Below are 24260 nucleotides of genomic sequence, written 5' to 3'. Positions count from 1 at the left end.
TGCTTCTTAGTTGACCCCGTTGTAGCGTTCTCTTTTACCCCCCACTGTTTCCCTCTTTTTTGCCTTCTGCTCTCCCTTGCCGCCCCCACCCATCACCGGTTCCCGCCGCTGCGTCCCCTGTGGCCCTGCCCCCCTCGCCCTCCATTGGCCTCCCCGCTCCTGCCTTCCAGCTGCACCTCCCTCCCACCTCCCCATATATGGCGGGCGCGCCGTTGGCGCACCAAAGGCACGCCTGAGGTAAGCCCGTCTGACCCATCACCGCCTACACTGCTCCTAGCTCCAGAACCCCTGGAGCCCACGAACACCACGATGCCCAAATCCACTGCGACGCCAACACCCTCCACGCACTCAACCCTGGATGAGAAAACACCTGCTACAGGGCCACCCAGAAGCGCACCCTAGGGCCCTTAACCTGCCGGAACTGCAGTTTCACCAGCATCCAGCCTGGCAAACCGCCAACCAAAGAACCCAACTACCTCAGATGTATCCTCCTCAATACCTGCTCCGCCCGCAAACATGCCGTCGAACTCTGGGACCTCCTCGACTCAACCTCCCTAGACGTCGCCTTCCTGACAGAGACCTGGCACCCACGCCGCCGGCCAATCGCTTGATCCCATCTTCTCCGCAAGCCCCTACGTCTCCTTAAACGACACCCCCGAAATCCACTGGACCGACCATCACTGCATTCATTTCACCTTCAGGAAACCCACCACACACCAATGCACCCAACAGATGCCCCGCGGCTGCTGGGGCAAAGTCAATGAAGACCAGCTAACCACCACCCTCGCCCAGAGCCCACACGCTGACCCCACTGACCCTGCCACCGCCGCCCGCAACCTCAAACAGTGGATCGACGACTGGAGCAACACCCTCACCCCGCTCAAGAAACCCTACAACAACCACACCAGCAAAGAAAGCCACCTGGTTCACCAAAGACCTTCAGGTCTTCAAAAGAACATGCCGGAAACTGGACAAGAACTGGCTCCGCGAACGATCATTGGACAGCTACACAGCCCACAAGAACGCCACCCGCAGACACCATCAACTCATCAGGGCACCCAAAAGGGCCTCATTCAAGGACCGCCTAGATAATGCACATAACAGCAAAGAGCTCTTCACCCCCAGCTCAAACAACTCAAACTCTCCGCCCCCAGCTCAAACACCAATGGCATCCCGCCTTCGCAATATCTGTGCGACTCATTGGCCACCTTCTTCCACCACAAGATCGCTGACATCCACGACAGCTTCAACTCCACGACCACCTCGACAACCACCGCCCCCATGACCACCACCCCCACGACTAACCGCCTGGTCTCCTGGACCTGCATCAACAATGAGGACACCTGCAAGATCATGAACACCATTCACTCCGGATCACTGCTAGACCCATGCCCTCACCACATCTTCAACAGAGACAGCACAAAAATCGCACCCCAAGTCCGGAAAGTCATCAACATCTCCTTCGAGACAGCAACCTTCCCGGAAAGCTGGAAACATGCCGAGATCAACACCTCACTCAAAAAACCCAAAGCGGACCCCAAGGATCTCAAGAACTTCCGACCCATCTCCCTGCTCCCATTTCCGGCGATGGTCACCGGGAAAATTGTCAACAAACAACTGACCCACTACCTCGAGGAGAACAACATCCTGGACCCATCCCAGTCCAGATTTCGCAGCAACCACAGCACCAAAACCGCCCTCATCGCCGCCACCGATGTCATCAGGACCCTGCTAGGCAACTGAGAAACAGCGTCCCTCATCGTCCTGGACCTGTCAGCCGCCTTTGACACGGTCCGCCACCGCACTCGAACACACCTTCATGACGCCGGAATTCAAGAGAAGGCCCTGGAGTGGACCACATCCTTCCTCTCAGGCAGAACTCAGAGTGTCCGCCTCCCACCCTTCCAATCCAATGCCCCCGCGATCATCTGCGTCGTACCCCAGGGCTCATCCCTCAGCCCGATGCTGTACAACATCTACATTTTTCAAAAAGGGGAGAGTATGGCCCATGCGGACAGAAGTGGGGTAAGGGCCCAATAACTTTACACGAAAAGGAAGAACCCGCACCTCTATGAATTTTACACCATATATTTTTTAGGGATGAAAAAAAGATAAGCACTATTTAATGTGTTTACCTTGGCGATTAGTTGCGCCAGTTTTATTCATCAATTTTCAAAAAAGGAAAACATGTCACTATAGTCAAGAGAAATCTCAAAGCCTTAAACGTAATGGCCATTTAGTGTCCAATATTTACAATGAAAGATTCAATATTTACAATGCAAAAATGTGGTTTAAACAAAAAAATTACCAAAACATACATAAATTGTGCAAATGTGCAAAAATAGTACACAACTGTCCTTATGTGATATCATTTCACACATAAAACAAGGGGAAGAATTATCCAGATGTTTTTTTTCCCAACATAACATTTTTTATGAACCAACAGTTTTTTTGAAATGTAATATTTGGCAAAAAAGGAGATTTTTAGTGGTTCTCCAAAAACCAACACGACAACCTCTCGGTAGAAATGTTGATAGGCGTTTAAATCATAAACAAATTTAAATGTTTACAGGACTTGATCCTGTCCGCCTACGCGTTTCGAGTTTGTGAGGGTTCTTCTCAAACTCTCTTCAGGGCCAAATGAATTCCATTCCCCATTTGTTAGACCTAATAGTGAAAACATAACAAATAATGGATACTTAGTGCTGTCTGCTTCCATCAACCCGCTAAAATCTCCTCCTATATACACTTTTTTTAAAAAAATATAACACATACCTCTAGGGACTCGAGGTAGGTTAGTTCATCCAAATACCTTGCGGAATTTCGAAGGATTTCAAAGGATTTGTGCGTGTTTCTAAAAAAACAGGGGTTTTAAATGTCAAACCTGTTTTTAACCATAAGGCGCCATTTTCTGTGAGACAGATTGATGTTGTGCTCATACCTGGCTATTGTTGAAATGGCCATCTGCTCATACTGCTACTCTAGAGTTTTCATCATTTGTAAAATACAGCGCTGTAATTAAAAAAAGGGGGGGGCTCGTGTTATTTTGTTTCTGAGCCAGCGTGCTTCAGTGAATTTTATGCTGCTACTGCCCTGGAAGGAATAGCACTTACTTCGATTGTTTTGCCTCGTGCAGTCTATTAGTTCTCAATGTTGTACCAGTATGCTTAACACTCTCACGGTGTCATCGCCATTAATCATCCTCTGGCACCGCGGTTCTGTAGGAAAACGAGCGGCAGTCAGCAAAGAATTCCAAGCCGCACTTTAAGTTATTGTGAAGCCGCTAATGCGTGTACTTGCATGAAGGCGGGCGGCTCAGTTTACATTTAGACCGGTTGGAACCGCGGTCGAAATAATTGCTACAAAATGAGCCCGCGCTTTGAGTTAAGCGGGAGCTGCTAGTGTGCGCTTTAACATTTTCTGAAGGCGGCGCATACTGGGGTTACATGCAGGGGAGCCCGCGCTTATGGTTTTGATAGCAAAAGATGCTCGCATTAATGTATAACATTGCAGTATGAGGCTGCTGGGCATTATTTGTTAGCGCGCTGTGAGGAGGCATCATAGATGCTCAACATACCTTTCACTCCACGGACATGAATCACTTCCTCATTCCTTCACATGAAGTGAGTGAGTTTCTGGCATTCCTACTAAACGGGCTACGCCTTCGTTGAGGACCAATCACAATCAAGTGAGTTTTGTGTGGTCCAACTGATGCATTATGGGGCATGTAGTCTAGTAGTTTAAAGTCTAGAAAGTTCACTCATTGTGTTTAAGCCTGAGTTAATAGTATCAAACCGAAGTATTAGGTACGCCTCTTTTCGCAGCAGCGCCTCCTCTACATTCGGTGACCTATGCTGTGGGTCAATCGCAGCTAGAACGGTCCACTTGAAATCTGTCTCCTTATGGTTTGCAGTGGTAAAATGTTCAACCATTGGGGCATTCTGCACTTTTCTCTTTAATCTAGAGCGATGTTGTGTAATCCTGACATTTACTTGTTGGCATGTCTTCCCTATGTACAATTTGTTACAACCGCACACAATCCCATAGATCACGTTTTTACTCCTACAGTTTGTATGCAAACTGTGTCTCCATTTCAAGCCATTATGGCTAAATACATCTCCTTCTACAACACTTTGGCAGGCCACACAATTGCCACATTTGTGGTGGCCAGTGATGGGTTTGAGGTTCCATTTCGATATTAAATCACTTTTGGGCTTTTGAATGAAGCTGTCTGCTCTGATGATTTGTTGGCCGACGCTCAGATTTTTCCTCATCGCGAAAATGGGTTTTTGCAACGGGGATTCCAACCCCTCCAGCAAATGCCAATTACGCAGAATAATCTGGCGGAATTTGTTTGTGTGCGCTCCATAAGTCGTGACACATACGAGTTTGTCCAGCTCCTTTTTCTTTTTTATTTTGAGCAATTCTTCTCTCGGGGTAAAACGTGCTCTTTTTTTAGAATGTTTAAGGAGTTTTTTAGGATAGCCCCTTTTGGCTAGTTCTTCACAGAAAGTATCAGCATGAGTGTTGAACTCATTAAGGTCTGAACAATTCCGTCTGATCCTGAGTAGCTGGCCATAAGGAAGGTTCTGTTTCAAACCCTGAGGGTGAGCACTCTTATAGTGCAGGATTGTGTTCTTGTCTGTTTCTTTCTTAAACAGAGTAGTTGTGAACTTCCCTCCTTCTGTGCCCACAGCTACATCGAGGAATGTCATCCTCTGGTTGCTGTGGTCAATGGAAAATTTGATATCTGGATGTCTCAGATTCAACCATTCATGGAAGGCCATGAGTTCTGACTGGCTCCCCTGCCACAGGAGCCAGACATCATCAATGTATCTTAGCCATTGTTTGATGTTAGAGCTATAAGGGTTATTGTTGTGAATGAATTTTTCCTCGTATTGCGACATGTATAGCACCGCCATCTCTGGAGCATAGGGACAACCCATGGCTGTGCCCTTGGTCTGGATATAAAACTCGTTTTCGAATTTAAAGTAGTTACTTTTAAGTGTAATTTTGGCCAGGGCCAAAATGAAGGCAGTGGGAACTCGGTGTGGTCTCTCGCGTTGTTCGAGATAGATTTCCATCACCTCCAGAGCCTCATCCTGGGGAATCTGAGTGTACAATGAGGTGACATCCAGTGTCACCATCAATTGTTCTTCGGGGTCAAATGTCATTTCTTGAAGTTTGTTGAGGAAATCAATAGTATCCCGCAGGTATGATTTCACTCCAACTAAAAAAGGTTTTAAGAAGAAATCTATATACTTTGAAGCAGGCTCAAGGGCTGAATCACACCCGGAGACAATTGGTCTCCCTGGGGGTGTTGTGTGGTTTTTGTGGATTTTAGGTAAAAAGTAGAGAACGGGTGTTCTCGGTGATTTTTTGTTTAAGAATTCAAATTCTTTAGGACCTAAAAAACCATTCTCCAATGCCTCCTTGGTTATACATGAGATTTTATTCAGAATTTCTACCACTGGATCATCTTTGACCGCTCGGTACCATTCCAAGTTGTTCACATGAGTTTTTCCTTCCAATAAATACATTGTGCGTGGCCAGACGACCACTGCCCCGCCCTTGTCAGCCGGCTTGATGATAATTGAGGTATCTGATTTTAGATCTTTGATGGCTTGTTTTTGACCCCTACTTATGTTGTTATTGACAAACAATTTGCTCTTTTCCAATTTGGTAAGAGCTGAGAGGACTGCTTGCTCGAAGGCATACACCTGTTTGGGGATATTCATAGTGGGCAAGAACTTGGATTTAACTCTGAGGCCAGTGGTTTCACAATTTGTGGTTGTTTCTGTACCGGAAAAATAAGTCTTCAATCTTATTTTTCTGCAAAACTCAAGTGCCTCTAATTTGAGTTTTGTGAAATCCGTGCGTTTATTCGGGACGAATTTAAGACCCAAAGTGAGGATCATATTTTCCTCATCTGTAAGGACTTTATCAGAAAGATTCACTATCGTAGATACATCTAGTTGTTGTAATGTTTGTTCCTCGTCCGCATTTCACATTGGGGTTTGAATCGGACGTTTTGTTGCCCGCCCCTTCCTAAAAAAGGTTGATTCTGACCCTTTTTATTTTGTTGGCCTTGGTTGGAATCAGTGGACGACCCAGATGATGAGGCGGAGGAGAAGGTAGTGAACCTTGTCCTCGACCTTCCCTGGTATGAGTTCAATGCTCTTTTGGATTCTGCGGTGGTATAGTAGTCTTCCTTTAAAAAGGGATACACTGACTCTATTTTAAATGATTTGGAATCCTTCTCAAACTGAGCAGTTTTGGTATTAATAGTGATATCTTTGAATGTCTGGATTTCTTTTTCTATTTTTTCAAGTAGATTCTTGGCCTCTAATTCAGTCTTGTTGTCCGCAATTGCTTTTACCAGTTCAGCAATTTCCTTTTCTTCCTCGCTACATAAGCGTTGAGCAGTCTCAATGGTATGGACCATAAGGTCCCGGCTACACTTGGTATTTATGTAGCTAAAGCCTTTTTTGTATTCCGGATCTTCAACAAAGATAACCGGAACATTTTTGACTTGTAGCCCCCAGGGTATTGTACCAGCCCGCAAGTGTTGTAGTAGGAAATGACCATGCAGTTCTGTCCTTATATGCTTTTTGTGGAGACGAGTTAGCTTATCTGCTTCATTTTGATGTTTTGCTGTGGTACTCAGAGAAAGACCAGAGAAGGGATTAGAAGCAAGCAAATTTTGTATATGGCTTTCCGTGAAAGACAATGTTTCTTTCTCTGACATATTTTAACAAGGAAACTTCCTTGTTATAGATTTAATCAAAAATAGTGAAATTGAGACTGAATGTCTCCGTCCTTACTCAATCGGGTGACAACCCGCGCTATAATTTTTCAAAAAGGGGAGAGTATGGCCCATGCGGACAGAAGTGGGGTAAGGGCCCAATAACTTTACACGAAAAGGAAGAACCCGCACCTCTATGAATTTTACACCATATATTTTTTAGGGATGAAAAAAAGATAAGCACTATTTAATGTGTTTACCTTGGCGATTAGTTGCGCCAGTTTTATTCATCAATTTTCAAAAAAGGAAAACATGTCACTATAGTCAAGAGAAATCTCAAAGCCTTAAACGTAATGGCCATTTAGTGTCCAATATTTACAATGAAAGATTCAATATTTACAATGCAAAAATGTGGTTTAAACAAAAAAATTACCAAAACATACATAAATTGTGCAAATGTGCAAAAATAGTACACAACTGTCCTTATGTGATATCATTTCACACATAAAACAAGGGGAAGAATTATCCAGATGTTTTTTTTCCCAACATAACATTTTTTATGAACCAACAGTTTTTTTGAAATGTAATATTTGGCAAAAAAGGAGATTTTTAGTGGTTCTCCAAAAACCAACACGACAACCTCTCGGTAGAAATGTTGATAGGCGTTTAAATCATAAACAAATTTAAATGTTTACAGGACTTGATCCTGTCCGCCTACGCGTTTCGAGTTTGTGAGGGTTCTTCTCAAACTCTCTTCAGGGCCAAATGAATTCCATTCCCCATTTGTTAGACCTAATAGTGAAAACATAACAAATAATGGATACTTAGTGCTGTCTGCTTCCATCAACCCGCTAAAATCTCCTCCTATATACACTTTTTAAAAAAAAATATAACACATACCTCTAGGGACTCGAGGTAGGTTAGTTCATCCAAATACCTTGCGGAATTTCGAAGGATTTCAAAGGATTTGTGCGTGTTTCTAAAAAAACAGGGGTTTTAAATGTCAAATCTGTTTTTAACCATAAGGCGCCATTTTCTGTGAGACAGATTGATGTTGTGCTCATACCTGGCTATTGTTGAAATGGCCATCTGCTCATACTGCTACTCTAGAGTTTTCATCATTTGTAAAATACAGCGCTGTAATTAAAAAAAGGGGGGGGCTCGTGTTATTTTGTTTCTGAGCCAGCGTGCTTCAGTGAATTTTATGCTGCTACTGCCCTGGAAGGAATAGCACTTACTTCGATTGTTTTGCCTCGTGCAGTCTATTAGTTCTCAATGTTGTACCAGTATGCTTAACACTCTCACGGTGTCATCGCCATTAATCATCCTCTGGCACCGCGGCTCTGTAGGAAAACGAGCGGCAGTCAGCAAAGAATTCCAAGCCGCACTTTAAGTTATTGTGAAGCCGCTAATGCGTGTACTTGCATGAAGGCGGGCGGCTCAGTTTACATTTAGACCGGTTGGAACCGCGGTCGAAATAATTGCTACAAAATGAGCCCGCGCTTTGAGTTAAGCGGGAGCTGCTAGTGTGCGCTTTAACATTTTCTGAAGGCGGCGCATACTGGGGTTACATGCAGGGGAGCCCGCGCTTATGGTTTTGATAGCAAAAGATGCTCGCATTAATGTATAACATTGCAGTATGAGGCTGCTGGGCATTATTTGTTAGCGCGCTGTGAGGAGGCATCATAGATGCTCAACATACCTTTCACTCCACGGACATGAATCACTTCCTCATTCCTTCACATGAAGTGAGTGAGTTTCTGGCATTCCTACTAAACGGGCTACGCCTTCGTTGAGGACCAATCACAATCAAGTGAGTTTTGTGTGGTCCAACTGATGCATTATGGGGCATGTAGTCTAGTAGTTTAAAGTCTAGAAAGTTCACTCATTGTGTTTAAGCCTGAGTTAATAGTATCAAACCGAAGTATTAGGTACGCCTCTTTTCGCAGCAGCGCCTCCTCTACATTCGGTGACCTATGCTGTGGGTCAATCGCAGCTAGAACGGTCCACTTGAAATCTGTCTCCTTATGGTTTGCAGTGGTAAAATGTTCAACCATTGGGGCATTCTGCACTTTTCTCTTTAATCTAGAGCGATGTTGTGTAATCCTGACATTTACTTGTTGGCATGTCTTCCCTATGTGCAATTTGTTACAACCGCACACAATCCCATAGATCACGTTTTTACTCCTACAGTTTGTATGCAAACTGTGTCTCCATTTCAAGCCATTATGGCTAAATACATCTCCTTCTACAACACTTTGGCAGGCCACACAATTGCCACATTTGTGGTGGCCAGTGATGGGTTTGAGGTTCCATTTCGATATTAAATCACTTTTGGGCTTTTGAATGAAGCTGTCTGCTCTGATGATTTGTTGGCCGACGCTCAGATTTTTCCTCATCGCGAAAATGGGTTTTTGCAACGGGGATTCCAACCCCTCCAGCAAATGCCAATTACGCAGAATAATCTGGCGGAATTTGTTTGTGTGCGCTCCATAAGTCGTGACACATACGAGTTTGTCCAGCTCCTTTTTCTTTTTTATTTTGAGCAATTCTTCTCTCGGGGTAAAACGTGCTCTTTTTTTAGAATGTTTAAGGAGTTTTTTAGGATAGCCCCTTTTGGCTAGTTCTTCACAGAAAGTATCAGCATGAGTGTTGAACTCATTAAGGTCTGAACAATTCCGTCTGATCCTGAGTAGCTGGCCATAAGGAAGGTTCTGTTTCAAACCCTGAGGGTGAGCACTCTTATAGTGCAGGATTGTGTTCTTGTCTGTTTCTTTCTTAAACAGAGTAGTTGTGAACTTCCCTCCTTCTGTGCCCACAGCTACATCGAGGAATGTCATCCTCTGGTTGCTGTGGTCAATGGAAAATTTGATATCTGGATGTCTCAGATTCAACCATTCATGGAAGGCCATGAGTTCTGACTGGCTCCCCTGCCACAGGAGCCAGACATCATCAATGTATCTTAGCCATTGTTTGATGTTAGAGCTATAAGGGTTATTGTTGTGAATGAATTTTTCCTCGTATTGCGACATGTATAGCACCGCCATCTCTGGAGCATAGGGACAACCCATGGCTGTGCCCTTGGTCTGGATATAAAACTCGTTTTCGAATTTAAAGTAGTTACTTTTAAGTGTAATTTTGGCCAGGGCCAAAATGAAGGCAGTGGGAACTCGGTGTGGTCTCTCGCGTTGTTCGAGATAGATTTCCATCACCTCCAGAGCCTCATCCTGGGGAATCTGAGTGTACAATGAGGTGACATCCAGTGTCACCATCAATTGTTCTTCGGGGTCAAATGTCATTTCTTGAAGTTTGTTGAGGAAATCAATAGTATCCCGCAGGTATGATTTCACTCCAACTAAAAAAGGTTTTAAGAAGAAATCTATATACTTTGAAGCAGGCTCAAGGGCTGAATCACACCCGGAGACAATTGGTCTCCCTGGGGGTGTTGTGTGGTTTTTGTGGATTTTAGGTAAAAAGTAGAGAACGGGTGTTCTCGGTGATTTTTTGTTTAAGAATTCAAATTCTTTAGGACCTAAAAAACCATTCTCCAATGCCTCCTTGGTTATACATGAGATTTTATTCAGAATTTCTACCACTGGATCATCTTTGACCGCTCGGTACCATTCCAAGTTGTTCACATGAGTTTTTCCTTCCAATAAATACATTGTGCGTGGCCAGACGACCACAGATGAGGAAAATATGATCCTCACTTTGGGTCTTAAATTCGTCCCGAATAAACGCACGGATTTCACAAAACTCAAATTAGAGGCACTTGAGTTTTGCAGAAAAATAAGATTGAAGACTTATTTTTCCGGTACAGAAACAACCACAAATTGTGAAACCACTGGCCTCAGAGTTAAATCCAAGTTCTTGCCCACTATGAATATCCCCAAACAGGTGTATGCCTACGAGCAAGCAGTCCTCTCAGCTCTTACCAAATTGGAAAAGAGCAAATTGTTTGTCAATAACAACATAAGTAGGGGTCAAAAACAAGCCATCAAAGATCTAAAATCAGATACCTCAATTATCATCAAGCCGGCTGACAAGGGCGGGGCAGTGGTCGTCTGGCCATGCACAATGTATTTATTGGAAGGAAAAACTCATGTGAACAACTTGGAATGGTACCGAGCGGTCAAAGATGATCCAGTGGTAGAAATTCTGAATAAAATCTCATGTATAACCAAGGAGGCATTGGAGAATGGTTTTTTAGGTCCTAAAGAATTTGAATTCTTAAACAAAAAATCACCGAGAACACCCGTTCTCTACTTTTTACCTAAAATCCACAAAAACCACACAACACCCCCAGGGAGACCAATTGTCTCCGGGTGTGATTCAGCCCTTGAGCCTGCTTCAAAGTATATAGATTTCTTCTTAAAACCTTTTTTAGTTGGAGTGAAATCATACCTGCGGGATACTATTGATTTCCTCAACAAACTTCAAGAAATGACATTTGACCCCGAAGAACAATTGATGGTGACACTGGATGTCACCTCATTGTACACTCAGATTCCCCAGGATGAGGCTCTGGAGGTGATGGAAATCTATCTCGAACAACGCGAGAGACCACACCGAGTTCCCACTGCCTTCATTTTGGCCCTGGCCAAAATTACACTTAAAAGTAACTACTTTAAATTCGAAAAAGAGTTTTATATCCAGACCAAGGGCACAGCCATGGGTTGTCCCTATGCTCCAGAGATGGCGGTGCTATACATGTCGCAATACGAGGAAAAATTCATTCACAACAATAACCCTTATAGCTCTAACATCAAACAATGGCTAAGATACATTGATGATGTCTGGCTCCTGTGGCAGGGGAGCCAGTCAGAACTCATGGCCTTCCATGAATGGTTGAATCTGAGACATCCAGATATCAAATTTTCCATTGACCACAGCAACCAGAGGATGACATTCCTCGATGTAGCTGTGGGCACAGAAGGAGGGAAGTTCACAACTACTCTGTTTAAGAAAGAAACAGACAAGAACACAATCCTGCACTATAAGAGTGCTCACCCTCAGGGTTTGAAACAGAACCTTCCTTATGGCCAGCTACTCAGGATCAGACGGAATTGTTCAGACCTTAATGAGTTCAACACTCATGCTGATACTTTCTGTGAAGAACTAGCCAAAAGGGGCTATCCTAAAAAACTCCTTAAACATTCTAAAAAAAGAGCACGTTTTACCCCGAGAGAAGAATTGCTCAAAATAAAAAAGAAAAAGGAGCTGGACAAACTCGTATGTGTCACGACTTATGGAGCGCACACAAACAAATTCCGCCAGATTATTCTGCGTAATTGGCATTTGCTGGAGGGGTTGGAATCCCCGTTGCAAAAACCCATTTTCGCGATGAGGAAAAATCTGAGCGTCGGCCAACAAATCATCAGAGCAGACAGCTTCATTCAAAAGCCCAAAAGTGATTTAATATCGAAATGGAACCTCAAACCCATCACTGGCCACCACAAATGTGGCAATTGTGTGGCCTGCCAAAGTGTTGTAGAAGGAGATGTATTTAGCCATAATGGCTTGAAATGGAGACACAGTTTGCATACAAACTGTAGGAGTAAAAACGTGATCTATGGGATTGTGTGCGGTTGTAACAAATTGTACATAGGGAAGACATGCCAACAAGTAAATGTCAGGATTACACAACATCGCTCTAGATTAAAGAGAAAAGTGCAGAATGCCCCAATGGTTGAACATTTTACCACTGCAAACCATAAGGAGACAGATTTCAAGTGGACCGTTCTAGCTGCGATTGACCCACAGCATAGGTCACCGAATGTAGAGGAGGCGCTGCTGCGAAAAGAGGCATACCTAATACTTCGGTTTGATACTATTAACTCAGGCTTAAACACAATGAGTGAACTTTCTAGACTTTAAACTACTAGACTACATGCCCCATAATGCATCAGTTGGACCACACAAAACTCACTTGATTGTGATTGGTCCTCAACGAAGGCGTAGCCCGTTTAGTAGGAATGCCAGAAACTCACTCACTTCATGTGAAGGAATGAGGAAGTGATTCATGTCCGTGGAGTGAAAGGTATGTTGAGCATCTATGATGCCTCCTCACAGCGCGCTAACAAATAATGCCCAGCAGCCTCATACTGCAATGTTATACATTAATGCGAGCATCTTTTGCTATCAAAACCATAAGCGCGGGCTCCCCTGCATGTAACCCCAGTATGCGCCGCCTTCAGAAAATGTTAAAGCGCACACTAGCAGCTCCCGCTTAACTCAAAGCGCGGGCTCATTTTGTAGCAATTATTTCGACCGCGGTTCCAACCGGTCTAAATGTAAACTGAGCCGCCCGCCTTCATGCAAGTACACGCATTAGCGGCTTCACAATAACTTAAAGTGCGGCTTGGAATTCTTTGCTGACTGCCGCTCGTTTTCCTACAGAGCCGCGGTGCCAGAGGATGATTAATGGCGATGACACCGTGAGAGTGTTAAGCATACTGGTACAACATTGAGAACTAATAGACTGCACGAGGCAAAACAATCGAAGTAAGTGCTATTCCTTCCAGGGCAGTAGCAGCATAAAATTCACTGAAGCACGCTGGCTCAGAAACAAAATAACACGAGCCCCCCCCTTTTTTTAATTACAGCGCTGTATTTTACAAATGATGAAAACTCTAGAGTAGCAGTATGAGCAGATGGCCATTTCAACAATAGCCAGGTATGAGCACAACATCAATCTGTCTCACAGAAAATGGCGCCTTATGGTTAAAAACAGGTTTGACATTTAAAACCCCTGTTTTTTTAGAAACACGCACAAATCCTTTGAAATCCTTCGAAATTCCGCAAGGTATTTGGATGAACTAACCTACCTCGAGTCCCTAGAGGTATGTGTTATATTTTTTTTTAAAAAGTGTATATAGGAGGAGATTTTAGCGGGTTGATGGAAGCAGACAGCACTAAGTATCCATTATTTGTTATGTTTTCACTATTAGGTCTAACAAATGGGGAATGGAATTCATTTGGCCCTGAAGAGAGTTTGAGAAGAACCCTCACAAACTCAAAACGCGTAGGCGGACAGGATCAAGTCCTGTAAACATTTAAATTTGTTTATGATTTAAACGCCTATCAACATTTCTACCGAGAGGTTGTCGTGTTGGTTTTTGGAGAACCACTAAAAATCTCCTTTTTTGCCAAATATTACATTTCAAAAAAACTGTTGGTTCATAAAAAATGTTATGTTGGGAAAAAAAACATCTGGATAATTCTTCCCCTTGTTTTATGTGTGAAATGATATCACATAAGGACAGTTGTGTACTATTTTTGCACATTTGCACAATTTATGTATGTTTTGGTAATTTTTTTGTTTAAACCACATTTTTGCATTGTAAATATTGAATCTTTCATTGTAAATATTGGACACTAAATGGCCATTACGTTTAAGGCTTTGAGATTTCTCTTGACTATAGTGACATGTTTTCCTTTTTTGAAAATTGATGAATAAAACTGGCGCAACTAATCGCCAAGGTAAACACATTAAATAGTGCTTATCTTTTTTTCATCCCTAAAAAATATATGGTGTAAAATTCATAGAGGTGCGGGTTCTTCCTTTTCGTGTAAAGTACAACATCTACATGGCACCCCTCGCCCACGTAGCCCGACAGCATGACCTCAAAATTATCTCCTATGCCGACGACACCCAGCTGATCCTCTCCCTCACCAATGACCCTCACCCCGCAAAAACCAACCTCCCCGAAGGAATGAAGGCCATTGCCGAATGGATGAAGAACAGCCATCTGAAACTGAACTCAGACAAGACGGAGGTCCATATCTTTGGCTCCACCCCATCAGCCTGGGACGACTCCTGGTGGCCGACAAAACTGGGAACAGCCCCGACACCCACCAACCACGCACGCAACCTAGGGGTCATCCTCGACACCACCATGACTAAGCAGGTCAATGCCATCTCCTCATCCTGCTTCAACACTCTCTGAATGCTCCGCAGGATCTTCAAGTGGATCCCCACCAAAACAAGAAGAACGGTCACACAGGCCCTCGTCACCAGCAGTCTGGACTACGGAAAAGCCTTCTACGCAGGAACTTCTGCCAAGCTCCTGAGACGGCTACAACGCATCCAGAATGCCTCTGCACGTCTGATCCTCGACATCCCCCGCCGAAGCCACATCACACCCCACCTAAGAAACCTTGTCTGGCTCCCCATCAACAAGAGGATAACCGTCAAGCTCCTCAGCCACGCACACAAAGCTCTCCATAACATAGGACCAGCATACCTTAACAGATGACTCTGCTTCTACACCCTCACCCACCAGCTCTGCTCCACTTACTTCGCCCTCGCCACACTCCCCCGCATCCAAAGAATGACCTCCGGCAGCAGATCCTTCTCTCACCTCGCTACCAAGACCTGGAACACCCTCCCGACCAACCTACGGCAGACCCCAGACCTACTGGCCTTCAGAAGACTCCTCAAGACCTGGCTCTTTGACCAGTAGCAGCAAACCCCCCTAGCGCCTTGAGACCCTCACAGGTATGTAGTGCGCTCTATCAGTGAACTGATTGATTGATTGATTGATTGATTGATTGATTGATTGAATCTGCAACAATGCAATGATGCACAGTGCAAGTATTATGGGTCCACTACACATATGTAACCCATCTCTCTTTTCTGAATTTGAAACATTGATGCCCATTTTACCATGCTTCAATTGAGCTTTTTAGGATCATGCATGCGTGTTATCTCTCTGTTTGTCTTACTGTGTTTTTCACACTAACACCTTTAGGCAGTCTGCTTTCTTTTCAGAGGATTTGAATGGATTTGGTGCAATGAACACAGTGACTCATCTTATGTAAGGGAGAATAGCATTTAATTGAAAAGGTTATCCCACATTATGGTGGCGTGGTTGTTCACACTGGCAGAAAATCTTTTGACAAAGGTGAAAATTGCGATGTATAAAATGTGAGCATCTTTTATACCTCTTGTTGTAGTCTCGGCAGGTTTCTGCTTAAAGACTGTTTTAATTACATTTAGAAATGGAGTGATTACTACTAAAGCAGCGTTAAACGTTTTTCCTAAAGAGAAATTGATTGCTGGGAAATTGATACAAGCCTTGCTGACTTCTGGTAATGATCAACAAAGCCTGCATTTTAAGTAAAAAATGTTCACAATGGCTATTTCCGAGATATATTCTAAAGTGGTTTTATTTTGTTTTGGGCATTAAGCATATCCAAAAAAACTTAAAGACTCTGCATGAAAGGTTTTCATTTTCTTTACCTTTACCTTTATCTTAAATTCAAACAAATAAAAGTTTTACTACATGTTTTACTGGATAAAATCTTCACCTACCTAATATTTATATATTCAATCTGTTTCCATAGCACGCCGAAGGACCAAGAGCGTCAGAGAACTCCATATATCGTATAAGCATTACATAGTCTGTAGGTGGGCCTCCATTAAATAAACAGGCAAATCATATACAATATGTTTACGAACTTCAATTCAAGTCAATAAAACTTTGGGGCATATTACCAAGCAATAGCGATAATTATCGCTATTGCTTGGTTAGAGACAAAATTTTACCGCTGCGCTGCGGCGATTTTTATCGCAGATAAACCTTGGTATTACCAAGGTTTATCGCAAATGCGATAAAAAACGGCCGCAATGCATGAATATCGCTGAAAAGTCAGCGATATTCATGCATTACCGAGCTAATGCTCTTAGCCATGTTATCCACCTCCCATTGGATAACATGGCTAAGAACTGCTCAGGGCAGGTGTTAGCTTTTGGAGATATTGGCGCTTAGCGCGAATATCTCCAAAAGTTGGTAATAGGACTGTTTCCAGTCGCTAACATCTTGGCACGCCCACTTTGCATGTCATTAGTGATAAATATCACTGACATGCAAAGTGGGGCCCAAGATGGTCGCTATCTCCTACTAGCTGTCGCTAACTGGTGTTAGCGACAGCTAGGTAATAGGGAGATAATTTTATCTCCGCTTTTTTGGCTTTTAAAGCCAAAAAAGCGGAGATAAACCCCCTTGATAATATGCCCCTTTATTCGATATTAATAACAAAACACCGTATAAATACAGAACCAAGAATACATTAGCTTAAAACCATTTACAATAAATGTTCAAGCCATCGTCGAGCCAGAAAGTGCATTGTCAATTAACTCATAACAGAAAATACGCCTCACTCCCCATTCCACAGTCACAACCTCATGAATTGTAACCACAACGCTGATCCCACTCTGTCTGGTTGGAAATAGACTGCACAATCGGGGTAGGGTAACTTTCTCTCCGAAGAAACTACAACCATTATATAGTTGTTAGATCATAAGAGTTGCACCTTTAATACAGTTGGGACCATAAAAACTATTAACCGCAGCATATAATCAATACATCACACAGTAACCTGTTCCCCAAAACACCTGTGAACAAATAGAGCCACTTAGGTGTATGCCCAACCTGTCGCACAAATCTCCTTGGAACCAAAACCATGTAAAAAAAAAAAACTAAGGCCCACAGTTTCTAATATTATTTTTAAGCATAACAGCCAAACAAACATAAGAACTTTTTTCTAACGCCCAGAACCCAGAAAAAATAGCAAAACACGGTAAAGTACATTGTGCTTCGTATTGAGGTTCCATCATAGGGACAAGGAACATGCATACACGACCAGTTGGTAACTTCGGGGAAAGACGCCATGATATGAATCGGTTTCAATATAAAGCGGGACGTTAAAAATCTCTTAAAACTATTCATTACCCTCATCAGATAAGGTTGTAAACTTAAGTAATGGTTGTTAGAAATTGGGTTCCTGTTTGGCAGAGGAATGCACTCTGTCCAAGCAGGAACCACAATCCTAGTCAGGATAATTCAGATACACACCATATATTAACCTGTGCTCACCTTCTGGTAGCTTGGCACAGAGCAGTCAGGCTTAACTTTAGAGGCAATGTGTAAAGTATTTGCGCAACACTTCATACAGCAACACAGTCGAAACACCTTGAAAAGACAACAAAAAATCCAATAAATGTAACCGGAATTATGACTTTTTCTGAGATTAAATAAAATTGTAGTGCTTAAAGTGCCAGTCCGGGCTATCTGTTTCCTCTAGACTGGTGTAAATCCAAAAGTTGAGGCTGACCGCGATGGAGCACTGGTCCGATACAAGGACCAGCCTTGATCCACTGCATAGTACCTTAGATGAATCTTCGACGCAGTCTAGATGCAGAATGTAGGGAGGCGATGCGTCGTCATCGAACCTCTGAGTTGAAGGAAATGCATCGGCACTGAGATGTGCAAAGGCAGAGATGCATTGGAAACTGGAGGTGATGCACCGTACAGTCGGCGATGCGATGTCCGCAGTCCATGCAGCTGCAGCAATGTGTCAGCTGGTAACAAATACAAGTGAGCATTAATGCCCCCTCCTCAAAAAATGTAAGTCTCATATCTCTTATTCACCCATAACACCTTTAACTCTTTATCCATCTTGATTGACAAGGTTGATTTTTTATTGTTGATTTTTTTAAATATGTTTATTGATTTTCATCAAAAAGAAGAGCAGCAGTATACATGACTACAATTACAGTAGAAGCCATACAAATAGACACTAGGGCCCTCCCTCCCCCCACCCGCCCCAAGGCTGAACAGAGACAGTTCCTAAATGATGTAAACATGCATGTGGCCCAATAGATGCATAAAAGTAAAAACGATACCTTAATGACCTGGAACCGGACATGTAGCAAAACCATAAGTGATCCACCAACAAAGGCAACAAGACATAAGAGTACTCCCGCCATAGAGCAGTGTTGAGGGTAGGCAGTGAGCCCAACAGTAACCAGCACAAACTGGTACACACAGAATCATAATGAGTCCTGACTAGTGAGTAGGTATGCTGTGAGTGGGGCCCAGAAATCCTTGGGGCGAGGGGTCTCAGGTAGTTCCTCCTCATAAGTTTGTAACTGAGTTTTACAGTACAGCAGATCTTGGGCCCCTTTTTTTTGGTCAGAGCAGCTTTGCCGGCCCAGCATTGTGCCACAGCTCTCTTTGCAACCACGGTAGACAGTGCAATTATTTGCCTATTACAGGGTTTGAAACGTTTTACATACCCTAGCAAGAAGAGTCCGGGGGTGCAAAGTACTGGTTCCTGAATGACATCTGTTAGCATCTTTGTCACATCCTCCCAGAAAGCAAACACATGCGCACATTGCCAAGCCACGTGTAAAAAATCTGCATCTGCCATGCCACACCTCACACAATCAGCAGTATCTCGCAAACCGTATTTCTGAAGCTGCATCAGGGTATAATATAATTGAGGCAGAAACTTAAAATGTATTATTCTCAAGTTGTAATTAGCTGTCAAACGGCCAGTGAGGGCACAATATGCAAGCCACACATCAGGGGTGAGTGTGTCTCCTAGCACTACCTGCACTTCACAAAGAGAAGGTTGGTTATAACAGTTAATCAGAACTACTCTATGATCTCAATCTCCAAACTAATACATTGGTAATAGGGGGAAACAAGAAGTAGCTTCATCGTGTTTCACATCTTTGAAAGGGAATGATACATCCTCTTTACTGGTAAAGCTGGATTTAACATTACTATTTTGGAAATGCCACTTTTAGAAAGTGTACATTACTCTGCTCATACTGCTCTGTGTGCCTTGCAGACTGTCTCTATTACAAATCTGGGGTGGGTGACAGTTATACTGTGAGAACTCATATGCATTCTGATAGCTCTGCCTGGGAAGGAAGAGTGAGGAGAGCTGACACTTACACCTGAATAAGGAGTGTCCTGTTTACCACACAAAGCGGCTGATTTCCCCCTATTGATAGTCTAGAGTCATTGCTGGGAAGAAAGAGTGACCTATCCACTTCCAAGGCCAGCTTTGTATTCAGCCCCACTTCAAAGGCATAACTGTGTATAAGTAATGGGCCTCTGACCCTACCAAGACAGTACACTACTGGACCTGTGAAGAACTCTGCCAGGAATAAAGACTTGTGTGCTACAAGGATTGCCACTCTGTTTTACTACTGTTCTGGAAGAACTGCTTTTCTTCTGTGCTAAGTTGCTGTGCTGTCTGCAGATTTCTGCCCTGTTGAGGACAAGGACTTCACCTATCACCCAGAATGATTCCAGGGGCTTAATGGTTTGCCCCCTCTTTTGAAGTCTCAGTGCCATCAAACACTTCTTTCAATCCTACAAGAACACCTATACTCTATCATCGGTGAGTACTGTCCTATCAAGTGGTCTTAGTCCAGGGCACTTGGTAGGTGATTTCTGCTGTCCTCAAAATTGAAGCAGTGACAACTTTGTGCTAATCGGACCTAACATATTGCCCTTTGACGCAGGATCTGGTCGATGACACAGCTTCAATGAACTGCATGACTCGACAATGGCAGATAATGTGGCTCGATGACGACGCAGCGCCTGCATCGTAAAGTGGTTTGTTGACAACGCCTTCATTGCCTGCACAGATCGGAACCAACGCATCAATTCTTCGAGGCTTGCTCCAAACAAGGTACTTTTTCAGCGAGAACTTTGTGGGTCCTGTAGCAGGCCTGCTCTCTATCGCGGTCAGCCTGAACTTTAGATTTACTCCAGTCCAACTCCGGTTCTACCTTTTTGATGTTTTTTAGTTTTGGCCTTGTTTTACTCATAAAAATAGAACCTATTTTTCTAAATCCTATGTAGAGTATTTTTGTGGTGTTGCTATTGTGTTGCTCTGTGTGTGTTTTTTGCACTACTACCCCATACATTTGCACTTTAGATATGACTGTCTGCTCTGTGCCAAGCTACCAGAGGGTGAGCACAGTTTATATTTTAGTGTGTTTCTAGCTTACCCTAACTAGAGCAGTGGTTAGTGCTAGAACAGGGTGCATACTCTGAGAACCAGAAGCCCCAGTTCGAACATTGGTGGCACCGGCAGAAGAGGACTTGTTGTACCATATAGTAACTCCTTTTTCACTACAACTCCATATTAAGACCATTTTGATTTTTTTTCTCCCTGAATGGCCTTTTGATTTTATTTTTGGGAGAAGCAGCACATGTACCTGCAGGAATTGATTTTGAGCTGGCCAGGTTAGAGGTCTACGCTGTCCCTCAGTTGATAGATTTCTGCAAGGATTTTCAAGTTTCTACAAGAGGCTTCACCAGGAAGGTAGAGTAGCAGAAACCTTGAGAGCCTGGGTAGAGACTCAGGTTGCTGGGGATGACAATCTAAAGGAAGAGCAGCAAATTCCTGAGGAGGAGAATGAACTGATTCTGGAGTCTGTTATGGCTCTGGGACTACCTGTAGTGGGGGCCAACAATGTGCTGAATGCCATGGTGATTCCCAGGGCAGAGAGCAGTGTTTCTTCCAAGACAACTGTTCCCAGAGAAGCTGGCAGACAGGAGGGAGGAAAGGAATAAAAGACTGAGTCTGCTAAATTGAAGCAGGCTTGAGAAGAAGAGAGGAGGTTGGGCTTGGAGGAGAGGAAACTACCTCAAGAGCTCTACCTCACAGATCTGGACCACGTGGGGTCCAACAACAGCATTAGAGGCAGCATACCTCCAGGGCCAACTGCTAAGTCCAGAGTCAAGATTCCCAAGGATTTGGTGTCCAGCTATATGGTGGGGGATGACATAGGCAAATGATTTGTAGCCTGTGAAGTGGCTCTAAGAGTGCGCAAGGTCCTAGAGGAGGTCTGGGTTAGTAGTTTGTGGACGTATATGCCCACTGTGGGAAGGGATGCACTCTTTACAGAAATGCTACGCTGCTATGAAGGCCATCCTAGTCAGTAAGTTTGAACTGATCCCTGAGTGGTATAGACTTAGATTCAGGGGCAACCACAAGATCTCATCACAAACATGGGTGGTACTGAAGGGCTGGGTGAGGGCCAGCAATGTTGAAGATTAATAAAGGAGCACATGCTTGATATTTGTTTTCCAGAGCTGCACCAACAGCTAGTTGATAGCAAATTAACTGACCCACGAAACTTGTCAGTATGTTTGGCAGTTGCTTGTGTGTTCGATGTAGATTTGCCTATATGTTTTTGGGCTGGTATTTGATAATCTGGTGTGTGTTTGCTTTTAGTTGGTGTTGTTTTGTGTGTGGGTGTGATCTTGTGTAATTGTGCTGATTTTGATGAGTGTGTTGTGGTGGGTGGGCAGCTTCTGGTGCTTGTGGGTACAGATTCCATACTGTGGCTATGTTGCTTGGGTGTTTGTATTTCTTTGTGTGTTTGTGTTTATGTTTGTGTGTTATTGTTCTGCTTGTGCCTGTTTTAGTGCGTACAAAGACGTGAGTGTGCTTGGGTTGAAGTGGGAGTTTGGAAGTGGGTTGAAGAAAGGCCAGAAGGTGGGATTGGTGGGGAGGCTGGGGTGAGTGAAGAAGCTTCTACGCTATAGGTTAACAAAATGTAAAACACATTAGCAACAACAATTTCAAAATCAAACACTAAATGTATGTTTTCTGTCTTTAGTGTCACATTAAAATGTATTACCAGTCTCCACTCCAGGGATTCCTGTCAGGGCTTTAGTATGTAGGATCTGCAAGGCGTTCTCATCCCAGGTTTAAAGTAACAAGAGAGGGCTGGGAGAACAACCACAAGCCATCTGGGCCTCCAGGTGATGCTTGGAGGTATGCAGGTGACAACAATTAGCACAAACACATAAGGTGTGCAAAGTTAGTATTCATCCAAAAACCAAAGAAATATGTTGAGCTTGTCCTGTGACAGACTTACTCCGTCGCTCCATCAGGAATCCACCTCTGGGACAACAATAGCACAACAGAGAAATATAAATAGGCTCAGCTCAACCCTGCCAACCTGAAAGTGTTAGCCAGCAGAGGAGTATGCCCCATCGAAGGAGGTGAGATGCTTATGCAATGGTAAACAGTCTGCTTATGCAGACGACGGTACAGCCAGTCCACATCTAAATATGGCTGGTGGGAATCCGTCAGCTTGAGTACTTGTGACCGTCACCACAGATGAACAACAAGAGTCCCCCCAAGATCTAAATCAGGTCCAGAGTTCTCTAAACACACCCAAACCAATCCACCCGGGAAAGGGTACGGTTCTTTTTCTCAATCTGGCCACCAGAAGAAAAACTTTCCTGACAAAGTCAGCAGCCCAAGATTCCGATGTGTTATGAGTGCTTTGAATATGAACACTACAAAGGAATACCACATGTTCAAAAAGACTGTGGGAGGTGTTTGTCCCTGTTAATAGGGGGTAGTTTAGTGGTCTTTCTCTTGTGTGCTTGGGTGATAGTGAGATGGTTCATAAGAGCCTCAGGTAATACAAAGTATAGGCAAAAGGTCACCATCAATGGGAATGTGGTGAGCTAGATGCTAGCCTTCAGGAGCCAAATGTCTACTTCGTAGAAGCAAGTTTCAGACAACGTAGAAGCCAATAAGGCTGTGATGAAAGATTGGTATGAACAAAATTCCAACACTGGAATTGCACCCTGGGCAGAAAGTGTTGATTATGCAACCTGTGGAACCCAGGACCTTCTAGCACTATTGGACTGGGCCCTATGAGGTGATTGAGAGAAAGGGTGAGCCCACCTACCTGGTGTACCTCAGTCCCCTAGTCAACCCCACAGGGTGCCGCATTTCAATCACCTTAAACTCCACTTTGGGAGGTCGGAGCTGACATGCTGTTGGTGACAGATAGAGAGAAAGAGTTAGAGAGTGAACATCTCCCTGACATCTGAGACTCAAGGAGAAGGTTGGGTGTGTGGAAGGAGAAATACTTTCCCCCGAACAGTAGAGACAGTTCTCCTCTCGTTCTCCCTTATACCTGACAACCCACCTGTGTACCCATGATGTGGACACAGGAGACAACCTCCCTGTTTAAGAATACATCTTACAGGTTATCGGATAAGGTGAGGGTTAGCATTAAGAGTGAAGTCTCTAAAATGCTGGAATTGAGGGTAATAGTCCCTGGTACACTCCTGTGGTTCTGGTAGCAAAATCTGCCCCACTAGGCAACACAGCAAAGCTGAGGTCCTATGTGGATTATAGAGGGCTAAACTCATCAAAGACTTCCTTCAACCCTGCAAAAGCAGCAAGGTTCTACCATTCGTGAGTTCCGCCCTTCCGATTGGTGCCTAGTCATGGGCCCTTGAAAGGTGACTTCTGCTGTCCAGGACCATCAAAGTTGATTGAGTGAAGACTTTGCGCTGATCAAAACCGACGCATTGCTCTTGAATGCTGATGTAGGATTTGAACGAGGACAATGCTTTGATGGACTGTGTTGCTCGACAAAGATAGACAGCGCGGCTTGAAAAACCATGTAGCATCTGCATTGTAAAGGGGCTGTTGTCCCACCTTCATCGACTGCATGGATCAGAGCCGAAGCATCAAGTATTCGATATCGACGCTTGCTCGATCCAACATACTTTTTTAGCGTGACATTTGTGAGTCCTGTAGCCAGCCTGCCCTCTTCGTGGATGGCCTAAACTTAGGACTTTCCCAGTTCCAGCACAACCGAAGTAACCCCTAATCGCTATTTGCTTCTAAGCGCTAATTTTTGATTTATTCTAAACACCTGTTCTAT

The sequence above is a fragment of the Lissotriton helveticus genome, chromosome 2_2 (genome assembly GCF_964261635.1).
Source record: "Lissotriton helveticus chromosome 2_2, aLisHel1.1, whole genome shotgun sequence".
Taxonomy (NCBI): Eukaryota; Metazoa; Chordata; class Amphibia; order Caudata; family Salamandridae; genus Lissotriton; species Lissotriton helveticus.
This window is presented reverse-complemented; position numbering follows the sequence as displayed.